Source organism: Belonocnema kinseyi, chromosome 8, assembly GCF_010883055.1.
Source record: "Belonocnema kinseyi isolate 2016_QV_RU_SX_M_011 chromosome 8, B_treatae_v1, whole genome shotgun sequence".
In the NCBI taxonomy this organism is placed as follows: Eukaryota; Metazoa; Arthropoda; class Insecta; order Hymenoptera; family Cynipidae; genus Belonocnema; species Belonocnema kinseyi.
Window position 1 is genome coordinate 125,552,457 of NC_046664.1, and position 20,500 is coordinate 125,572,956.

The window sequence follows — 20,500 nt, forward strand, 5'->3', positions numbered from 1 at the left end:
AACAATCCAAACAGTGGATTTCCACAGGCGGACCAGCTCCAAAGAAGGCAAAGACCGTAAAGTCAGCTGGTAAGGTTATGGCTACAGTTTTTTGGGATGCACATGAAATTATACTTATTGACTACTTGGAAAAGGGTAAAACAATCAGTAAGTGTTACTATTAAATTAGTTATTTTACAAATAAATTAGTTGATCTTACTACTTAAACTAGTAATCCTTACTTTTATATAATCTTATATAATATTACTGTTGAATCTTATATTTTCTTGCAATCCATATCATTTTATTCATGCCGCTGGCAAGCTCCCCAGTCGGCACAAAGTTTGGCGACGTCTTTACGACATCGTTACGACATCTTCACGACAACTGTACGAAATCCTATGTCCATGTCGTAAAGGTGTCTTTACGATATCGTAAATAAGACGGATGATAAGAAAGTGTCTTTACGATATCGGAAAGGCACCGAAACGACATGGACATAGGATGTCGTAAATATGTCGTAAAGATGTCGCCAAATTTTGTGCCCACTGGGTCAATTGTCACGATGATGTATTAATACAAATTAGGGTACCTTTTCACGGAGGCCTGTTTTTAAGTATACTTTGAACTTATTTGACACATCGAGTTCGCATCAAGGTTATCAATCAATCGAATTTGCTATAAACCAACAAATTAACTAGAAATAAATCCTATAAAAAATATTAATTCCACGCTTATTTCAAAACAGGCCTCCGTCAACAGGTGACCTAAGCGTAAATCTATACGATGCTCTTCAATATTTTCCACGTGTTTACACATTATACGTAAAGGTTCAGATTAAAATGGCGATCATCGAAAACATGACAAAACATTTCGATGCGAATGTTGGCAGTATTGCTCAGAATTCAGTTCTGCCAATATCGCCAAGGGGCGAAACTTGTAACCTTTACTACTTTTATTTCTTGGAAAATAAATTGCTGGTCAATGTAACTAATTTATTTGTTGTGACTACAATTACTATCCTCACTAATATAACCTTCATAGAAGGACTAACAGCGACTTGTTGCCATAAAAAACTGGTTAGTTACTGTTACCATCAAAGTAGTTGTCGTAGCTTAGACCAACTCTACTAATAAGGAGCTTCTTGCCGCAACTAACCATTTTTTTCAGTGCTGAAGTCGCTCTGGTGATTGAAGGAAATTATAATTTGAAAAAATCTCAATTTTTAATATTTTGCCATAATAATTGTTTAAAACAATGGTTATTATAAACTTTTAAATTATTTTTGTAATTTAATGTCATTTCTACATTAATCTGAAGCACTTTTAGCACAAAAAAGGAAATTCTACCGATAATAAGACTATTTGTGAGTTTGTTCATAAAATTTGTTTATAACAAATGAATGGAATAATAGTCAAATTATTAGTATTCTACGAGTCCCTAAACATTCATTTAAGACAATATAAAGTTTTCTTGATTAGTTTTGAAAGCGTAAGAAATTCTAGTTTTCCCATACTTTAAGTAGAAAAATTATTAATAAACAAATAGAGGAGACCAAAGTTCGGAGCGACAATCTCTTTAGAATTTCATGAACTTTAATTTTTTTTTAATTATTTTATCATCGGGGCAAAATTGAAGGCTGTACATTTTTGAACGATAATAGTGCAGTTCCTCTCCACTGTGCGCTATACAGTGGGGCAAAAACAATGTCCGTAGCCAAATTGATTGACAGAAAACAATTATTATCCGATTTTAATTTCTTTTTTTGAAATGAAAGCTAATAAAATTTCGCATCGAAATGTAATGGCTCATTTGCCAATTTTTGTTTACTTTTTTTGTTTATTTAATAACAAAAATGAAGAAATTGGAGTTTCGAAGTGTACCAGTTTAAAAAAATGCTTGGATTCCATCAAAAATACATAGAAAACTGAAAGCAACTATCCAAAAAAAATATCCAATAGCAATGAAAATGTTAACAAAGTCATTGAGTTTCGTGGGGATTGGCGGCGACTTTACAATTGATTTGCATGACAAAGCTTTCAACGCAAAAACGATTAAAATACGCAATATAGGAATAGGCCTTCATTATCTAACAAAAGATGTAATAAAAGTATTTTTGAAACAAAATAATGCAATTCAATTTTGAGGTATCGTGTTGCTTTCAACGCCCTGAATAAAATTTGATATTTAAGAATCAGCTCTTTGTTTATCAATCATTTTTAAACCTTTAGTCCTTTCCCTACCTTTACCTCTTTCAGACTCCTTCAGCAGATTACTTCACTTATTGACGAAATATAGCTGTGATAAATAATTATTGTATTTTTATTTAAGACACCTTTACACCTAATAACAGCAAAACAAGTGGTGCTACGATTCAGATTGCTCACGTATATAAAAACGATTTTTTCTAAAATATACGTTTCACACATCTTCATACGCTTCATCTAAAATTTTCCACTTTTTGTAAACTTTTCGCCTACATCTAGGTCATAATTAATGCAACTTAAAATACACAATTGTCTAAGCAAAATAATTTTGTTTTTATCTATCTTCTCATATATGATTGCTAGATACTTGCCATTTTTTTAAATTGTTAATTTTCTGTTTACTTTTTACTGATTGAGATAACAAATATTGTAAGTAAACAAGCATAATTGTTACAATAATTTATTAGGGTTTATAGAGGTATATTCTCTTAGACTAATTTTAGAAAGTTGCGGGTTCATTCTGAAATATTCAAGTTTTCATTTATTTTTTAGATCTCAGTTATTACTATAAAGAAACTCATAGTTGTAATATGATCCATATATAAAATTTGAAGAACACTTCAAAAAAAGAAAACTATTCTCTCCATTGTTTAGTTATTATTCGTCAATAACTGCAAAACCAAAGGAAAGGAAACATTTTTAGAAAAAACAATAACTTCCTATCAATTATCTAAGATAAAATAATTACAAACAGTAATAAACTGTTTGAACAAATATTTTTGCTTGTATATGCATTAATTATTATCTCACAAAGTAAAAAATTCACAAAAATTTGAAAATTTAAGAAAAAACCACAGCTATCTAGCATTATTATAAGCAATGATAGTTATAAGCAATAGAAATTGGTCTAAACAATTTATATAAACATCTAACATATAAAATAATTTTAAAGAAATGCATATATGTACCTTTTTGTGGATTCGAACTAATTTTGAGGGCGTAATGTATGAAAATTCGAGACAAAAACTTCCAATGTATTTTTGGACCACTTACAGGTATTAACGTGGACTCGCGTTCTGCTGGATCTGCTGATTTCTTTTAAAAAATTGAAACTAAAAAAATGTTCAGCATTTTTCGTTTGGTTTACATCATGAAACCTGTTTTTTTTCTTTTTTTTAGCCATTTTTCCTTTGTAGTAATTGAATACCAATAATATTTATATTTCTATAAAATATAAAATAAGTCCACATGGCCGAATAAGATGGGGGTAAAAAAGGCTTACTTAAGTAATTAAACCGTCACTTTAGGGACTAATTGTAAGACTATATAAGAGGAAGTGAAAAGCGGGAGCTGAGCGCAAGCATAGGACTAGTGGCGACATCTAGCGTGCAGTAGCGGTCACCATCGATATTCATGGTAGGTCCCTATTATTATTGGCGCCATCTATTGGTAAACCCGTGCGCTAGGAGACCCTTCGCTCAGTCGGTTAAATGAAAAAAATTACAGGGGAGCAAAAAATATGGGGGTGGTGCCACTTGTTGGCTAAATTAGGAACTGTTGTTTCAGTCTCAAAACCGCAAGGTTGCGCGCATGTTTCACTCGAGCCTTCCCGGAACGTTACATTGGAACCTTCGTGGAACGTTCCATTGGCACCTTCCTGGAACGTTCCCAACCCGCGGACATTTGACACCTCCAGGGAACGTTCCTGGAACGTTCCATTGGAACATTCCGAAGGTGCCCGCGAAACGTTCCAGGCACGTTCCGTGCTAGTAGCGTAGTGTCAGTTTTGATATTTTTGGTGATATTTTTATGTCAAATGAAGATCTGCTAAACGACAACAATGTACGTCGGTACACGTAAGCATAATTAAAACAAGTGAGGTTATATATTGCTCTATCCGAGTCCACAAACTTTATTACGTTTATTAGGTTTTTTACAGGTTTTTAAATTTTTAATTAGAATAAAAATGAGATTTGTGTTCTTAATTTTGTAATTGTTTATTGAAATATCTTACTTGGCTTCGGAATAGGAAAACTGTGGATAAAAGGATGCCCCCGTAAACTCGCTGATAATAATTGATAATAATTTTTCAATTAAAAAAATCAATTATTTGTTGATTTATTTACATAGCTTGTTGTGTTGTAACGTGCAAAACACATATGGAAATAGCACATTACATAGAATCGTATGAATAAGGTAAGTATTATACAGCCTATTTTCGCTTTACAGAACACGAATATTAATAGCATAAATTTTTTATTGCAAATAACAATATCTGCAGATTTTTGCAGAAATTTCAAAAACGTTCAGCGTTTCAATATCGAGATATATAATAGAATTGATTGTACACAGCAGACGTCGAATTTAGTAACCAATTTTTGCAGGAGAAATTTGCAACAAATAAGCTAATAACTACATTACCGGCGCTTACTTTTTACAAACTATTTTCTACGCCCTGATTCGCAAAGATTCATTATTCTTAGATATCGAGATAGTGCACTCGGAGAGATTCAATGAAAAATTAGTTGTATTATTACTACTATTATTTAATTCATTAAATTAAATAATCCAATTAATTTAATTAAATAGTTCAGTTAATTAATTGAGCGGTTGGGTGCAAGAACGGCCTACCTGCATTTTTCGTAAAGTCGAAAGTCGAGTCCAGTCTAGTCACGTGACTATGCTACTCGAAAGATAAAACAATGCGATACGGGATACGCATTTACGCAATGGCAGCGGAATGAAAATCCTAATTCTTAGATTCGTAACATTTGTAAATACAAAAAATGGGTTAGGACAAACATATTATTATCTTTGGTTAGGAGAAGAGTCAAGTGTTAGAACATCTCGTAAGTTTTTTTTATAAACAAATCATGAGACTGTTTATTAAGGCAACATTTTGCATGGTTCCTTATAAGTGGTTGAGAGCACAAAAGTGGTAGGACTGTCAGGATGATAGTCCTAAAGTTTTTCATTTAATCAAATCATTTTAAGAAATTAAAGTGAAAATTAAAATTATTTTAAAATAACGCAAAACTAAATTGCTGTAATGTGATTCCAATTTTTTTAATTGTGCAATTTTAAGCTTTTTTATCCGAAATTGTTTTATATGTACAACTAAATCTATTTAGTTCAAAACTGTCTATCAATGCTTTTAATATGAAATCTTGAAATATTTAATAGTGGAATTGTACTGACATTATGAATATTGTAATTTCAAACTCCAATATTGTGAAATTTTAAATTTGAAACCTCCAAAAATTAATTTAAGAAACACTTTAATTACGAGGCCTCAAAGATTACACTGTTTTAGAATTGCGCACTCAAAACTATAATTTTAAATACGGTAAATATACTATTAATATTCGTAAGTATCATATCATGTATAGTATCAAGTGACATTCAAAACGACTGGATATATTTTTTTACTAAAGAATGTGACTACTATAAAAAATTGTCACTGCCATTTTTATCCTTAAAAATTGCAGAAACTTTGAAAACTTGGAAAACGTGCCAATACGAGAAATCTTCCGGTGTAATATTTTTCTCCCGATTTTTCCCGGTTCTTCCTAATGGGGCCACTCTCATAATAGTAAACTTTTCAAATAAAAATACTTAACTTTCAACAAAAAAATGCCTTTTGAACAAAATAGCCGAAATTTAAAACCAAATAATTAAATTTTTAACCAAAAGAGATGAAAAACGAACCAATAATATAATAGTAAACTTTAAAAAATTAACTTTCAACCATTTAAGATGAATTTTCAATAAAAAAAATGAGTTTTCTAACAAAAGATTAATTATTAATCAAAAAGATAGATTTTATATCCAAAAAGACGAATTTTCAACAGTACATTTACGTTTTTAATTAAATAGCAGAATGTTTAAAAATATAATAGTTAACTTTTCAAATGAAAAGAATTAATTTCAACCACCAATATATTACTCTTTATCAGAATAGTAGAATTTTCATCAAAATAATGGAATTTTCAACCAAAAGTGATTAATTAAATTTTGAAAAAAAAGATATAATATTAAACTTAAAAAAATTAACTTTCAATAAAAAAAGTATGACTTTTTAAAAGAATATTTAAAATTTCAACCAGATAATTGAATCTTCAACCAAAAGAGATAAATTGTGCACCAGGAATGTAAAAGTACCATCAAAGAAATATTTCCAATAAAAAAGATGACTTGAATTTGATTGAATTTTCAACAAAATAGTATAACTTTCAATTAAAAGAAATATTTTGAACCAAAAATATAATAGTTAACTCATCAAATAAAAATAATCAATTATCAATATACAAAAAGACTTTTAACAAAATAGCAGAACTTTCTACAAAATAATTTAATGTTTAACCGAAAGAGATACATTCGAAATCAAAAATAATAGAATAGAACTGACCTTTTATCAAACTAATTACATTTTCAACAAAATAATTAAATTCATAACCGGATAGTAGAATTTTTAACCAAAAGAGAATTATTCTGAACCAAAACTATGATAGTTAAATTTTCCATTAAAAATAATTAACTTTACCCGCAAAAATGTGACTAGCAAAATAGCATAATTTTGAATAAAATAATTAAATTTTCAAACATAAATTAGTATATTTATGTTTCCGAATTAATATTTTGTTGCTAAAAATTCTACTAAATATTTGATAGAAGCTGTTGAAGTTGCCAAACTGAAAAGCAGAGACATTATATTTTGCATCGTTCAACACAGAAAGTCCCGAAGAGATCTCCCGATATTCGATGCATAAAAATAAGTATTTGTGATTTCAGTAAAATTGATTTTTAATTGATACCTCTGGTTCAAATGTTCAGTTGAGGCAAGGGCAATTAATGTCGCGTTTAACAACAATAACACAGCCACACAAAAAAAAGTGTGCGGATCTGGTAACAAGACACACGTATTCCTATGGATTTTGGGGCGCTGAATTCAAATTCGGTATCAAAAATCACCCATCACGTCATGGTTGAGCCATAACCTCAAACAATTACGAAAAATCATGCACTGTGGCAAATAAATTTAAAAATAATGCCAGTGATGCAACTTTTCATTTCAAAAACATGTCAACAACTGTGAAGGATCAACCCTTGCCTGATATCAACTCATTTAACATAACTTTACCCAACAGAACCTGACCTCACCTAACCTGAATTAACAGAAATTTATTGAACTATACGTAAAGCTCTGGAAGCATATTTTCCCAGTAGCAAATGTGTGCTACATCGAATGGTTCAACTCGAGCCTAACCAAGAAATAAATCTAACCTAACCTAACCTAACCTTACGAAACACAATTAAATTGATTGTGTTGTCCCGTTGTGTTTGCGGTCCTGTTTGAATCAGCTTGGGCTTAACCTGCACAGAGGTCAAACCTATCCTAACCTAAAAAAACCTGACCTAACCTAACCTAACTTAACTTCACGTAAAACAATTAAACTCATTGTGTTGTCCCGTTGTGTTTGCGGTACCGTTTCATTCAGCTTCGGCTTCACCTACATAGAGGCTTAACCTATCCTAACCTAACAAAACCTGACCTAACCTAACCTAGCCGAATGAAATTCAACCACACGTGTAGCTATGTAAGCGTACGGTTCTCAGTTTTAAATGTGTGCTATATTTAATAGGTTAACTCGTTCTTAACCTACAAATGAATCTAACTTAACAGAACCGAACGAAATTTTGCTTAACGCAACACAACTTAACTTAAGTGTTCCCGTTGTAACACAATAAAATTCATTTCATTGTAATACAGGTGGTTAAAAATTTAGACGCACATTACTCATTTGAAGAAACTTAGAACTACAAGTAGAATTGACCCCATTTCAATTAACCTGACAATTTTTGTATCAATTAAAATGTAGAACTGTAACTTAAAGATGCAAATGAATAAGAGTTTTATTCAAAACTTTTTGCTTTCTGCTTTTCTTAGACTTAAGGGATATATTTATACTATCTTTCGTGTTTACATTTTATCTTGCTTTTTATCGTAATTAAATTGATTAATAGACCTACTTCAGTCTTTTTTCTGCCTGCTATAACGTGTCCTTTTTTCTTCGAAGGAACGATGCAAAGGGTTACGCTTACGTTTAAGACCTACATTCGTTTCCCTTTTCAACATCCAGCAAAAATCAGCCAACATGACCTCGTCCCATCTACCCTGATATCGTTGTTTCATCACTTTTATGTATGTCTTGATGAAAACGTTCCCCTTGTTCTTCGCTGAAATCACGAACATTTTCTGGAAACTTATCCAGATGGGAATCTAGAAAGTGAAGTTTTAAATTCATCAAGCAGCCTAACTTTTTGTAGTTTCTCATCATTCTCGCAACAATATTCTCGTAGTCTGCATTTTTTTGTGACCGAGGAAATTTGCGTTTACTGCTTTAAAACTTTCGCAAGCGTCCATTTCAATTTTCGTCATGTGGCTCACAAAATTAGGATCTCTTGTCAATATTCGAATCTGTGGTCCATCAAAGACTCCTTCTTTCAATTTAGCGTTTGAAACATTAGGGAATTTAAGGGATATATACTTATAGCATTGTCCATCTTTGTCTAACGCCTTGACAAATTGCTTCATGAGCCCAAGTTTTATGTGGAGAGGTGGTAGTAAAATTTTTTCTGGATCAACGAGGCTTTGTTTGATGATATTATGAGAACCAGGTTTGAATAAATCTCTTAAAAGCCAATGTTTTTTGCTGTAATGATTGACTCGATCTCTGCTATTCTACAGGCTTATAAAGCATGGCTCTCTCGTGAAACCCGATTGTTGGCCTAATATCATTGTTATGATTTTGAGATCACCACATATTTGCCATTTGTGATTCGTGTAATTAACTTTTTTAAAAAGCATTTTAACATTTATATATTCTTTTTTGATGACCGCTGAGTGAGCTATAGGGATAGGAGCGTAAGTATTCGTGTTATGCAGTAAAACAGCCTTAATGCTGCGTTTTGACGAATCAATGAAAAGTCGCCATTCTTCCTCTCTGTACACATTTTTCTTCAAATAGTTCATTAATCCGTTAACGTCAGTGCAGTACACTAAAGACGTCTCTTCGTCTTTAACGAAAAACTTTCTGAATTCTTTGTCCCGGTCGCGATAGAATGAAACTTTGGTCTTTGGCTCTAGATGATTTCTTCTTTTTAGAAATGAAGCGGCAAATTCAGCGCCGTCTTTCGGTAATCCAAGATCTCTAATAAAATCATACAGTTCTAGTTGCGACAGTAATATTGGAACCTTCAATTTCATTTTATGCACGCCATATTCGTCATCTTTTTCGTCATTTTCATCGGAATCATTAGAACTATTTTCTGTTCGATCACTGGTTTCACTACCGTCGCCATGACGTTGACTTTCAACTTCCATTCTATCATCTTCTAAAGCGCTTAAATCAGTCTGGCGTGCATTTTTATTGATTTCAATTGCTCTTGTGACTTTGCACACATTAATGTACGAAATGTTAATTTTATTTTTGGCGTTGAACCCTTTGACGGAATTTATGCAAAAGTAGCAGTCCTTCGCTATAACGGGGGTTTTCCATGTGGTTGGTGTAGAGTACTTGCGGTACTTTTCGTTGTTTGAATTTTTTAGATGATACAACATAAGTCTGCAGGAATTGCAAATGACGTGAGGAACCCATTTTGTTTCTTGGTGCAGCAATTTACGGTCAAAACACTTTTCGTAAAGACTTTTCACTTTCTCGTTGATTGATGTTCGCAAACTGCTCACTTCATATTTACTGCAAATGTAACAGAATTATCTGAGCTATTCTTGCAGGCATGCGATTGAGAAATGCTCGCGGTTTTTTTCCTTGTAGCATGAGACTTTACACCAACCAAGTGATCCATTGATAGAGAGACCGCTTTCCCACCCTGGCCAAACGCCGATACTGGGGTTTTTCCCTGCATCGTAATACACTTTTTACCTGTGTCTGCCATGACGGCATGAACGCCGTTTACCCAGGGACTCAGCCAATGTGGATCCGTTGCCCACCGTCACCACGTGGAGATGTCCTGATTACAGACACAGGCGAATAATGCTAGCAACAAGCGGTTACGAAACTCCAGACATTTATTGCTATTAATGTCAAAATATGAAAGTACGCAAGAACAGGGTTGCCAGCGTAATCGGTTAGGTTAGGTCAGGTTTTGTTAGGTTAGGATAGCTTATACCTGTATGTAGGTTAAGCCGAAGCTGAAGGAAACGGTACCGCAAACACAACGGGACAACACAATTAGTTTAATTGTGTTTCATGAGGTTAGGTTAGGCTAGGTTAGATTTATTTCTAGGTTAGGCTCGAGTAGACCCATTCGATGTAGCACACATTTGCTACTGGGAAAATATGCTTCCAGAGCTTTACGTGTAGTTCAATAAATTTCTGTTAATTCAGGTTAGGTGAGGCCAGGATCAGTTGGTTAAAGTTATCTTAAATAAGTTGATATCAGGCAAGGGTTGATCCTTCACAGTTGTCGACATGTTTTTGAAGTGAAAATTTGCATCACTGGCATTATTTTGAAATTTATTTGCCTCAGTGCATGATTTTTCGTCATTTTTTGAGGTTATGGCTCAACCATGACGTGATTGGTAATTTTTAATACCGAATTTGAATTCAGCGCCCATAGGAATACGTGTGTCTTGTTACCAGATCCGCAAACTTTTTTTTGTGTGGCTGTGTAATCGTGCACCTCTTATTTTCGAAATAACTTTTTAATTTCAAAGGAAATAAAATTTCGTATAGAGTTTTCAAATAGTATTTTCGTCAGAGTTTTCTTAATGAAAAATACAAAAATAAATTAACAGAAAAATGTTGTAAAAATGGGGATGTCAAATACGAAAGAGCTGTAAAACATCAAATTAATTTCTTTTTTCGCAGTATTGAGTACATAATGCTCCACAAAAGTTCAGAGTCAAGTGCTGGATTTAAACTCATTGCTAATTTTTAATATACTTAAATAAACAACATAATATTTTACGTGTAAACGCATAACCTCGTTTTAAATGAAAAACTTTAGGACTATCATCCTGATAATCCTACCACTTTTGTGCTCTTAACCACTTATAAGGAACTATGGAAAATGTTGCCTTATTAAACAGTCTCATGATTTGTTTATAAAAAAACTTAGGAGATGTTCTAACACTTGACTCTTCTCCTAACCAAAGATAATAATATGTTTGTCTAACCCCATTTTTGTGTTTACAAATGTTACGAATCTAAGAATTAGGATTTACATTCCGCTGCCATTGCGTAAATGCGTGTCCCGTATCGAAATTTAAATAATTCAATTAATTTAAGTTATTTGCTAATTTTTTGAAAAATTGTTCTGCGAAAATGGTTAATAAATTCGACGCCTGCTGTGTGGAATAATTAATTGAATTATTTAAGTTAAATAAAATGAGTTATTTAAATTGATTAATTGAATTATTTAATGTAATTAATTAAATAATAGTAGTAATAATACAACAATTAATTTTTTGCATTGAATCTCTCCGATTGCACTCTCTCGACATCTAAGAATAATGAATCTTTGCGAATCAGGGCGTAGAAAATAGTTTGTAAAAGGTAAGCGCTAGTAATGTAGTTATTTACTAACTTTTGGCAAAATTTTCCTGAGAAAATGCTTACTAAATTCGACGTCTGTTGTGAAGAATAATTAATTAATTGAATTAATTAAATTAGTTAATTGAATTATTTAGTTAAATTAATTGAATTATTTAATTAAATTAATTTAATTATTTTATTTCATTGCCTTAAGACGATCTGGGGGTACCGCAGTCAGCTTGATCCCTCGGCGACCCTTTTCTATTGTTCAGCGGTGGACTCGGTCTCGAAGCTGGACGACTTCCAACCGGCAGCTTCTGCACTATTATGCAGGGGACATTTAAACGGAATGTAGTGTATGAACTCTGTTGCGCCCTACCATAGAGGTTCAAAATTTGTTCTTTTTTTGGTGAAAAATAATTTTTATTTTGGTTAAAATTTTTTTTTTAATGTAAATACATTTTTTAAAGTAATATTAAACAAGATTAAATTTTGTTCGTGCATGAACTCTGTTCCGCACCACCGTACACTAACGTTTAAAATTAAACTAATTGCCATATGATTCTTTACCCGCAGGTCAAATGCCAAATTGAGGTCTTAATGAGACATTTCTATCCCCACTTATTCTCACTAATGGTATTCTTGCCCAAAATTTCTTAATAGTAGATAATTTCGACAACAAATTCATTTAAATTTTTGGTTTCAAAATTGTTTTTTACTTTAAAAAAGTAATTTTCAACCAAACAAATTAATTTTCAACAAAAAAAAAGAAGTTTTTACCAAAAAAAGGCAAATTATAAAAAAACCACAAACTATAAAAAAGTATTCAAATGGTAAAAAGCTTCTGTAATTCATAAAAAAAGAAACCCGCATGTTTCGTTAACAATTAGACTCCATACATATTTAATTTAGTATAAATAGTATTTAAAATTCTTTAAGTAATGTACGTTACATTTTTCTTTAAGTAACGTACGTTACTATGCATTGCGGTTGCCTAAACATCTTAACACGGCAACGTGCCATCAAATCGACCTCCATAGTTGGGTGCAATGGAGTTCATACACTAATCCATTTAAATGTACTGCTGTAACATAATGCAGAAGGTGCCGGTTGAGAGCCATAGCGCTTCGAGATCCAGGACAGCGCTGAACAATAGAAGAAGGTCGCCGAGGGATGAAGCAGGCTGCGGTACTCCCAGATCATCTTAAGCCATTTTATTAATCAAATAATAGTAGTAATAATACAATAATTAATTTTTTATTTCTCCGAGTGCATTGTCTCGATATCTAAGAATAATGAATCTTTGCGAATCAGGGCGTAGAAAATAGTTTGTAAAAAGTAAGCACCCGTAATGTAGTTATTTGCTTATTTGTTGCAAATTTTTCCTGCCAAAATTTGTTACTAAATTCGACGTCTGTTGTGTAGAATAATTTCTGTTAAATATCTCGATATTGAAACGACGAGCGTTTTTAAATTTCTGAAAAAATCTGTAGATATTGTTATTTTTAATAAGAAATTTATGCGATTAACATTAGTGTTCTGTAAATCGGCTGTATAATACTTACCTTCCCAGATAACAATGTGTGAGGGCGCACTGTAGCTACACAATGTGCCAACACGATGTGTCACCAAGAACGCAACACGACCTATGTACGAGGTTAGGGTGCTCAATGTTCACTCAAGGTGGGAACATTCTGTGTGCACAATGTGCAACACAGCGTGCTACCATATGTGCGGTCACAGTATACGTTTTGTGTGAAAGCAAAATTTTAAAAAAGATTTTAATATGAAATCAAAAATACAACTTTTCAAAGTCAAACAATAATAATTGCATTAAATAATGTTAATAGAACTTGAAAAGATATACGATTAATAAGTTTAAAAAAACTTTTTCAACAAATAAGAACTGTAAGTTACAAATATTTGTTTTATAAAAAAGTGATATTTAAATTTTTCTGATAATATAATTATTAAAATTTAATCTTTATACACTTATGTAATGAAACAAATCATACGATAAATAATTTTTAAATGAATAATGAAGTATATTTTTTGAAATTAAATAAACGTGCACACCGTTCTGCAGCACGTAATAATAAATATTAGCAAATCCGACACAATACTAAATGATTGAACGAATTCAATAAGATTTTATTAGTGCATCAGAATGGCCTGCTTTTGTTTATATTTTATCTCCAAACGTCAAAATGTGAAAATCGATAAAAACGGACTTGTGATACCATGTACGGAATAAAGTAATTGTGTTTTTCCGTAATATTCCGTAATTCAGTCAACTGAAACCTGACTCTTTTATACGGGCTCAACCAAATTAAATTCCGTATAGCATAAAGCAGTCGATATTGTTCTATTTAAGTTCGATTCTTATGCAAAAATTTTGTTCTGTAGGAGGATTTTTTCATACAAAATTAATGTACAAAAGTTAGTTTTTTATCATATGTAAAACTATGTGATCTAGTAAATTGCAATATATTTATTATATATAATTCACATTAATGAAAAAAGCGCACGCTATTTTTAAAAGCTTTCCCGTTTTGTTGACGTACGCGCGATCATTCGATCAAATATGGCGAGCGCCGGCCGGCGACAAAGAGGTTACGTGTGCATGACGGGAGCGAATTTACTAGTTGTGTCCCCGAGCAAATACACTCGGTACGTTGCAAAATATTTGAGAATTGTGCTACAGAGCAACCCGACCAGAAAAAATACATTTGTGGCAAAACCCCAGGAGAAGCCAAATATTTGGAAACTATATTTCACTTATAAAAGTCTTGATCCAAGCCAGATTTCTTCAAGGTAAGCTATATATAATTTACATCGAATTCTTCTCTTTTATCTTAAATTTCTCATATTAAATTACCACATATGGAACCGTATCAGACATCATTTAAGGCTGTTGACAAAATATTGAATTACATTAATGCCGATTGCGATTTAATTATTTTTCGGATAAAACTGAAATTTGTACGAATTTAAAGGCACTTGAATGTTCGTTTTTCTTGACGTAAATTCGGGAAATCAACCGGAGATTATTGAAATACATTATATGGCTATTTAACATTCTATTTTTATTTTTATGTTCATGTGATTAATGAAATATACTTTTACAGTATAATATTGGTGACAAATAATGAAGAAGAACGTTAATAATTGAGTAATTATTATATTTAAAAACTTTATATTGAATAATTGGTGCAATTGCAGAATAGGGGCGTCACCTATTTTTTGGCTGGAAAAACAGTAATTTTTTACAACAATCTATTAAAATCTTTAACTGAACGATACATGAAGCGATTTGACCAGGCAGAAGTTTAAAATTATTGTTACTTTTGTTACTACGCTATATTAAATATATGTGTATGTCACGATCTCAGAATGATCATATTTGACTAACCGTTTACATGATTTTCAACATTCAAACAGCCAGAAAAACCCCTTTGACAGGTCACAAAAATAATGTTGTCAAAACTCTACTCTCTTCCAACGTTTCGTGGGGGCGGGAAGGCACGCAGTGGGAGGAAATGCACTTTTTTCGTTCAAAAATGTCTAGAGCCTTCAATTTTGGTCCGATTTTTAATTTTTTAAAAATTAAAGTTCATTAAATTCTAAAGAGCCTGACGCTCTGAACTTTTGTCTCTTCTACTTGTTTATTAATCATTTTTTTGACTCAAAGTATGGAAAAACTGAAATTTTTTGCATAGCAATTTTTTACGCTTTAATAACTGATTAGGTGAACTTTATATTGTCTTAAATGAATGTTTAGGGACTCATAGAATACAAATAATTTGCTCATTAGTTAAACTCTCATTAGATAAACAAATTCAAAATTTTGGCACTTCGCATAGAAATGTTTTGGTTTTTGCACTGGCAATGTTTTAAGCTATTGGATGAATGATTGCTAGTCTCTAAAATATTAGAAAAGTTAACAATAAAAATTGTTATAAATAATTCTCGTGATAAAATATTCAAATTTAAGGTTTTATCAAATTTAAATTTTTTTAACCGCTGGAATGGCTACTGATATTCCTGAAAAATGTATCTTTTATATTATTCAGTAAAATATAACAACTTAAATCTACAGAGGATGAATCAGACGAGGGAGGAGAAGGTGGTCAAGTCGAATTCATTGGACAGGACAATTTCGATGCCGATGACGAGGAACCAAATTTTCGGGTACATTTTCGGGTACATGTGGGGTACATGTTTTTTAGTATAATGCTGTAAAAGTCTGCGTTAAATCAAAAAAATTATGTTTGTTAAGTATAATTTTCGTTTAAAGAGCAAGTAACCGACCGAGAGTTTCGTTTTATTTCGTTATTGACCGAAAAAACATAATTTTTGGCTAAACTTTAACTGTTATTTCCAAATTCAGACGAAACTTGATAGTATATTCAATTACTTCAAAGATTGAATCAAAATTTTTGTGGTTTTACTGGCAGTGATAAAAGTGTAATGAAATTTTCGGTTGGGTACATGTTTTTAAGTATAATACTTTAAAAGTCTTCGTGACATTAGAAAAATTATGTTTGTTAAATATAATTTTCATTTAAAGGGCAAGGACTTTACCGAAAGTTTCGTTCTATTTAGTTATTGACCGAAAAAAAACATAATTTTTTTTCCTAAACTTTAACTGTTATTTCCAAATTCAGACGAAACTTGATAGTATATATTGAATTAACTGAATGATTGAATCAAAATTTTCTTGGTTTTACTGGCAGGGTCGAAAGTGGAACGAAATTTTCGGTCGGGTACATTGTTTTTAGTATAATACTGTAAAAGTCTGCGTTAAAACAAAAAAATTATGTGTGTTAAATATAATTTTCGTTTAAAGAGCAAGTAACCGTCCGAGAGTTTGTTTCTATTTCGTTATTGACCGAAAAAACATAATTTCTTGCTAAACTTTAACTGTTATTTTCAAATTTAGACGAGCCTAGTGAACCGCGTAGATTGGTGAAATTCTATTGCGATTACTCGGTGATTTTTTTTTTAAATGAAAAACTTGTTCCAGTATTATATATAGAGAATTAATCAAATATATTTCTGAAGATATTTAAGTTAACTTATTTTTTTCCTATATCTTTCCTGAAACTTCTTTAATTGAGAGGCCGGATCAAATAAGGGGGCATACTTATTTCCTCTCATTTAATCCATCTTCTCAATTGATAATTAATAAAAATACAATTATTATAATTATGCAAGGAATGTTTTCCGACAGGCGCGTGTCGTCACGATGCGTCGGATATGCGGTTGCATTGTAAGAGCAGTGTGCCGACACGCTGTGTCGACACAACGTATCGACACATGCAACGCATATGAGGTTACATGTGTCGGTATTTTCACCATCACAACGTGTTGACTATTCTGCACATTTTGCACGCACCATGCGGACTCAGTGTCTGCATTTTGTTATCTGGGTTATTCATACGATTCTACGCAATGCGCTATTTTCATATGTGTTTTGCACGTTTCAACACAATAATATATGTAAATAAATCAATAAATAATACATTTTTTAACTTGAAACATTATTATCAATTATTATCAGCGAGTTTACGGCGCCATCCTTCTATCACTTTTCCTAAGGTTGTCCTAAAGATGTCCACAGGGCTGGTCCTAAAGACGCCCCAAAGAGACATATGAGAGACATGATTATTTTTTCACGCTAAAAATGAAAGACCTCCCTGTGGGCACCAGCACATCAAAAGGACGTTATAAAAACGTGTTTATATATTTTTTACATTGTTTTTATTTATTTTACATTGTGAGTATAATGTGACCCATTAAGAGTATGAAATTCAATGTCGGAACAGAAGAATATTGTGGGGCATCAAAAAAGCAACATTTTTTCCATGTACTATTTTCATATCGTGCCTTGATTGGCTTGAAATGTTAATTATCGTTTATTTTTTTGAGGTTTCGAAAATGCTATAACTTTAATAATTTTGCCTATATCGAAAAAAGTCGTTGAGATTATTTTTTCGTGTTTCTGATTACTACGGAAAACCAAACATAGAATTTTTAAAAAGTTTTTATGCTAAAAAAATTGTTATGATAACATTGTAAGGCTCCACGAAAGAAACATTTATTTACTCCTGACTTTTTTTCTTATCATGCGTTGTATGGCTAAAAATGTTAATTTTCGTTTTTTCGATCTTTTTCTTGCTACAAAAGTGTGCTTAGTTACATAAAACGAATACAATAATCTTGTCACCCCCATTTAAAGTTCGCTTAGGCACACCATGATCCTTTATAACATTCTGAGGACGTCCGTAGGTTGTCTTAAGAACCTCCTTGATAATATCCTGAGGACGTCCGTAGGTTGTCCTACGGACGTCCTTAGAATTTTTTGAATAGAAAATTAGTTTTTGTGGAAAATAAATTTCTTTTGTGCAAGGTTCATGTATTTTTTTAAAAGTCCCTCTTTTTAGTATACAATTCAGCTTTTTGGATAAAATTTAACTTTTTTTAAATAAATTTAACTATTCTGTTGAAAACACTAAAAAAATTTTTAACTTTATTTAACTGTTATTTCCAAATTTTGACGACCCTAGCGAACTGCGTGAACGGAAAGAATACTCTACAGAGTATTCTCATAGTATCCACATAGTATCCCTTTCGTATTATGCAAAAAACAGCAAGATCAACTTTTAAATTGTCAAAATTTGGATTTTACTTTAAAATTTCCATTAGAAGGTCACGGAGTTAGTTTTTTTTTATAGCGGTAAAAAGTTTAAAAAATATAAGACGTATAACGCCTGTTTAGTGCTACTTACAGATGATGCGTTTGAAGTGTAGCCGTCAACCGGTGTTATACGTTTTATATTTTTAAAACTTTTTACCGTTATAGAAAAAAACTATTGCGATTACTCCGTGACCTTCTAATGGGAATTTAAACGTAAAATTCGAATTACACCAATTTAAAAGTTTATCTTGCTGTTTTTTTAAAAGTTTTTGTTGCATGATACGGAAGGGATACTATGCGGATACTACGAGGATACTCTTGTAGAGTATCCTTTCCATTCACTCGGTTTGCTAGCGAAAACTAGATAGTATATTAGATTACTTCAATGGTTGAATCAAACTTTTTTAGGGTTTACTGGCAGTGACGAAAGCAGAACGAAATTTTCGGTCGGGTACCTGTTTCTTAGTATAATATTGTAAAAGTCTGCCCTAAACTAAACAATTTATGTTTGTAAAATTAAAAAATTGTTCCAGTAATATCTAGAGAGAATTAATCAAATATATTTCTGAATATATTTAAGTTAACTTCCTTTTTTCCTATATCGTTCCTGAAACTTCTTTAATTGAGAGGACGGATCAAATAAGAGGACATATTTATGTCCCCTCATTTAATCCGTCTTCTCAATCAATAATAAATAAAATTACAATTATTGTAATTATGCAAGGGTTGTTTCCCGACACGCGCGTGTCGTCACGATGCGTCGGATATGCGGTTGCATTGTAAGAGCAGTGTGCTGACACGCTGTGTCGACAAACGCAACGCATATGAGGTTACATGTGTCGGTATCTTCACCATCACAACGTGCCGACTGTCCTACACATTGTACACGCACCATGCGGACTCAGTGTCGACATTTTGTTATCTGGGTACTCTTACGTAAACGATACTTACCACATCACTCTAATTCTGATTCATTGTTAAACAATTGATCTCTTGGATGGAAGAAGGGCACCTAAGCCAAAGTAGCGTTTCGAGAAAATTAAGGAGAAAGTTTTTTTTTAGTATAAATACGTGAAAACATGTACAATATATAAACGGTATTTTGCAATAGGCATAGTAACTTATCATTTAAAGAATTCATACGCAAAATAATTACTTATTTATATTAACTTTTTAATATTACAGTTTTAACAAATTTGGTTATATGCCCTTTTTCCATCAATTGAATAATATCGTTAAAAAAGTTAATATATCGTTTTTTTTTATTATTGAAATAAGAACATTCAGAATGAGTTCTCGTGTTTTTCAATTGCTAGGAAGATCTCACTAATACTATTACTCACATTTAAAGCTTCTACAACACTTTCTCCAACATTTTATGGCCTTTTTCACAATATTAGTCATTTAATTATTTTTTGTCTTCTGCTTCTTCCTCAGTTGATATGATTTCGTCTCCATTAGCTTCATTAGTTTTTTTCACGAGCACGTTATAATGAAGTGGGGCTTATTAGTTATTTCATTTCACTGAACGCGTTATACTCGTAGTATCGATAAGTCTACGACTGCAGTAGGCCGAGGCGCGCTGACCTTGTAATGTTTATAACTCATGTAAACATGCGAATTTTAAAACATCATTTATATGATATAGGTAAAAGCCGTACCCCCGTCGTTTAACGTAATTTACGGAAAAAGGGCATATGTGCCTATGTGCCCTTCTTGCATCCAAAGCCTCATTGTCTTCGTTGTATGTTATTTCTTTTTGGGCCTTTTAGCGAAAGGTTTATTTTCAATAAATACAGTTTAGCTGGCCGGTGCCGGCAACAAAGCAGTTTTTCCGGCGTTGGTAACGGAACAATCTTGTCGGTGCCGGCTACATTGTTCGTTGCCGGCTTTTTTTACGCCGGTTGTGAAGTTCCGAAATGCGTGTAGTGATTTATTCTTCATTCACTGCTTACGAATATGGTCATGAAAATTGAAAATTAAAACATTTCGATGTCAAATCTTTAAAAAAAACTACGTTACTAATGTACGGATACTGGTGTATTTCGATGCATTCA

The 20,500-nt window shown here is 32.2% G+C and overlaps 1 protein-coding gene across 1 annotated transcript in view; it reads right to left on the minus strand.

Annotated features, from left to right (window-relative positions):
- The window catches only part of LOC117178338, a 21,846-nt gene extending 1,921 nt beyond the window's left edge, over positions 1–19,925 (minus strand). Inside the window, exon 1 of the mRNA XM_033369755.1 lies at positions 19,787–19,925. The gene's annotated coding sequence lies outside the window, so the exon portion shown is untranslated. The remainder of the gene's footprint in view (positions 1–19,786) is intronic.
- Positions 19,926–20,500: the final 575 nt, after the last annotated feature.